The sequence below is a fragment of the Lipotes vexillifer genome, unplaced genomic scaffold (genome assembly GCF_000442215.2).
Source record: "Lipotes vexillifer unplaced genomic scaffold, Lipotes_vexillifer_v1.1 scaffold1704, whole genome shotgun sequence".
NCBI lineage: Eukaryota > Metazoa > Chordata > Mammalia > Artiodactyla > Lipotidae > Lipotes > Lipotes vexillifer.
Window position 1 is genome coordinate 323,142 of NW_006799933.1, and position 4,303 is coordinate 327,444.

General features: G+C 42.6%; 1 protein-coding gene across 1 annotated transcript in view; it reads right to left on the minus strand.

Moving 5' to 3' along the window:
- Positions 1–4,303, minus strand: part of CALCR (calcitonin receptor) — a 148,530-nt gene that overhangs the window by 43,949 nt on the left and 100,278 nt on the right. The window lies entirely within an intron of this gene.

Genomic DNA, 4,303 nt, shown 5'->3' on the forward strand with positions numbered 1-4,303 from the left:
CCTGCTGAGGAAGTCCTTTCCAATCACGGGTGGCACTGTAGGAAATACTGTTTTGTTTGGATTTAACTCAGGTCTGGATCTAGGCATTTCCTGGTTCTAACTGTTGCAGCTATCAAGAATCTGTCATCCTCCACCTGGCAAATCTTTCAATATTTGACGGAAGGCTACGTCTACTCTGACTTCCCTCTCTAAACCAAACACCCCAATTCACTCTCACCACACATGCTGTCCCCTCACAGCCTGAAGCCTCTCTGCACGTGCTCTGAGATTGGCACTTCCCTCTAAAATAGTCTAAGTTTGAACTGCCCCATGAAGAGGGAGCATATGCTTCCTTCGGTCTAGATTCATATCGAGGAGCTTCTTCCAGATGCTCAAAGCCCAGTCCCCAGAGATTTGTGTTCCATTAATCTGAAGAGGTGCCAGACACCAGCATCTTTAAGAAGCTCATTGATTCCGGAGGGTATCAGGGTTGAGAATCACTGTCCTCAACCATATGTTGGCCACCTTGGCTCTGTCCCATTACTGCTGATTGAGTGTTTGACTCCTGCCCTTAAATTCCTCCTAATAAGGATTTGCTTTTTATACTCTAGCGTATTCCTTCAGACTCTCAGCCTCTTTGGAATTTCAATACTGTTATTCACTCTTTCATTACCTACCTGTCTTTTACCAAGCACTTTGTTTAAAATGAAATCTGTCATTTCATTAAACTGTTGTATGTATCATCAAGGTACAGTTTGGGTCAATGGTAAAATACTAAAGAATTTAAATTTGTTGAATATAGGTATTTTTAAGGTTTGCCTTTCTTTTAAAGTGGATTTGTCCCCCAGCTGAGAGGAATCTAAAAATCAGGCTGAAAAGATGGATCTATGCCTGGAAATCCCTGTTTTGTGACCCCAAACTTGCCTTTTAGTTAATAATTACAGCCACTTTGGCAAGAGCCCATTGCTGCTTTGGAACTGGCCTTGCAGCCTTGATTGCCAGACAGCTCTTTGTGCCACTCAGGTTACCTCTAATGTGGCTGTCAGATCAAGATTAATGAAGCATCATTTATTGGGAACAGTCGATAAAGACCTGGGGGACTACTATCAAATAGCATTTAGTTAGAGTTTACAGGAAGGTAGTGCTGAGCAGGGCATAGCACTAAGCCCTTTCTGTCTTCACATCCCAACTCTTCCAACAAAATGAGAATTCCTAGAAGTGGCTGGCCTGAGCTGGTTTTAAAAGTGCCCCACTGAAATCCCATTTCCATTATCTCTTCTCACTGGGGTCACACTTTGTATCTCATTCTTTTTTTTTTTTTAAGGAATTTTGCCTTATTTATTTATTTATTTTATTTTACTTTGGCTGTGTTGGGTCTTCGTTTCTGTGCGAGGGCTTTCCTTTCTCACTCTTTCATTACCTACCTGTCTTTTACCAAGCACTTTGTTTAAAATGAAATCTGTCATTTCATTAAACTGTTGTATGTATCATCAAGGTACAGTTTGGGTCAATGGTAAAATACTAAAGAATTTAAATTTGTTGAATATAGGTATTTTTAAGGTTTGCCTTTCTTTTAAAGTGGATTTGTCCCCCAGCTGAGAGGAATCTAAAAATCAGGCTGAAAAGATGGATCTATGCCTGGAAATCCCTGTTTTGTGACCCCAAACTTGCCTTTTAGTTAATAATTACAGCCACTTTGGCAAGAGCCCATTGCTGCTTTGGAACTGGCCTTGCAGCCTTGATTGCCAGACAGCTCTTTGTGCCACTCAGGTTACCTCTAATGTGGCTGTCAGATCAAGATTAATGAAGCATCATTTATTGGGAACAGTCGATAAAGACCTGGGGGACTACTATCAAATAGCATTTAGTTAGAGTTTACAGGAAGGTAGTGCTGAGCAGGGCATAGCACTAAGCCCTTTCTGTCTTCACATCCCAACTCTTCCAACAAAATGAGAATTCCTAGAAGTGGCTGGCCTGAGCTGGTTTTAAAAGTGCCCCACTGAAATCCCATTTCCATTATCTCTTCTCACTGGGGTCACACTTTGTATCTCATTCTTTTTTTTTTTTTAAGGAATTTTGCCTTATTTATTTATTTATTTTATTTTACTTTGGCTGTGTTGGGTCTTCGTTTCTGTGCGAGGGCTTTCTCTAGTTGTGGCAAGTGGGGGCCACTCCTCATCGCGGTGCGTGGGCCTCTCACTATCGTGGGCTCTCTTGTTGTGGAGCACAGGCTCCAGACGCGCAGGCTCAGTAATTGTAGCCCACGGGGCTAGTTGCTCCGGGGCATGTGGGATCTTCCCAGACTAGGGCTTGAACCCGTGACCCCTGCATTGGCAGGCAGACTCTCAACCACTGCGCCACCGGGGAAGCCCTGTATCTCATTCTTGAAGGAAGCACAAAAAGCATCTCCCAAACACTGTCTCAGGGATAGACTAATTGCTCTAATCTGGATTCCAGAAACTTTCTTGCATAAATTTTATTGTATGACTGCTGTTTTCCATCTTAACTCATGTCCTCACTTTCAGTCTGCGGGAAATAACCTCTCGTCATTCACAGACAATAAGTGTGGGTAACCAGATGGGCTGGTTAACCCTGAAATGTGGTAGAAAGTCTGACCCAACAAGTCTTGGAAAAATCTGAAAGAGAAGGTTGATTTTTCCATAACCTCTTAAGCAAAAAACAAACACTGAGTCTTCTCTTCAAAATGCTACCTCTAGTCCAGACCAGATGATTCAAAGAAGATCCTCTCTTGTCAGGACCCTGACGTCCCCCTTCCTCTAATTGGGTGTTCTAACTCTCTCCCCTGGCCCCATTCCCTAGAGGTCACTGAAGGAAGGAGGAAGATGAGCATCGTGAGGTGCGGCGGGGTTACTGTGCTCTGTTATTCCACATCTTATTAGAAGAGATACGGAGCTTGAGGTGGAATGACCTGTGTTCTGGGAGCTCAGTCCCCATACCAGTCAACTAGTGGCTCTAGTTTCAACATCTAGAGCCACCTGAACGCTTCCTGCAGGCTCAGGCTCGCTGCACTCTCAGGAACACATCTCACCCCTTAACAGGGACTTATGCAATGTGTCTGTAGCTGGACCCACTTAGTTTCAGCATCAGGATCTCCTTTGTAATGGAGATTATATTCCTTTTTAAGTGTCTTAATCCCAGGTTTATTTCAATGGGACAGATTTTCTATCCAGTATCCTAGAACAGAACTTTTCTGGCCCTGATACCTACAGTTCCTAGAGCTGGGCAGCTACTACCTTTTATTCCTCAGGGACCCTCTTTCCTCTATGGCCTGTATCAGTCTCATCAGATAATGTGCTCTGCCTCTTACTGGAAGAGCTACTGAGTGCACTGGCTGAGCTTTGCTGGTACCAGCCACTTTCTTATCTGGACTTTATTGTTTAACACAGTTTCATCTTGGCTGTACAATTTAGTCACAAGCAGAACATTTAAACATCTTGATGTCCAGGATGCACTCCAAACTAATTAAATCAGAATATCTGGGGTGGTACCAGGGATCAGGATTATTTTTTAAAGCTCCCCAGCTTCTCAGCCAAGTTGAGAATCACTTACTACTAGCAGCTATCCAATCCCATTTCCCAGCCCCAAGTGCCTAATCTCTGGATTGAGGCTGTTGTACAACCTCATACCTACTTTTCATACATCCCTTTGCCTTGGCTCCTGACCACTCACCACTGAGCATCTTGGATTCCAGACCTCCATTCTGTTTGGATAGATGACAATACTAAGATGCATAACTTCGGCCCCTAGCTTCTCTCTTCACTTGGCACCTGGTACTCCTGCCTAAGGATCCCCGCCCAACTTCTAACCACAACAGTGAGGCTAGACTGAGGCCTGAAGGAAAATGATGTTCTCCCTTGAAAGTTCTGAAAGTACTTCAACCTGCATAAGTTTGTACAGTGATTTAGAAATATTATTTCTCAAATGCTTTTCCAAGACTGTTGCCCTTACTTAGAAAGAAAGGGATAGGTACGAGCTCAGGAGACTTGCGTTCACTTGTGGTTTTATGTCAAATATTATGTGAGTATAAAATGAGATACTATATATGAAAATGTTTTGGAAAGTTAAAAAATGATATTCAATGAAAATATTCCCATGTTACTAATTAACTTTAGTTATAAAAGTAACACCAAATTCACTTAACACACATCTGTTGGCTGTTCATGTTGGGCTGGGCACACAGCTGGGTTACTATAATCCATTTTAATAGTACGGGTCTTATTTACTGAGCATATTTTAATAATCTACTGTTGGAGCAGAAATCTGGTAAATGTCTAGAGTTACCACCTTCTGATGTATCTTCCCT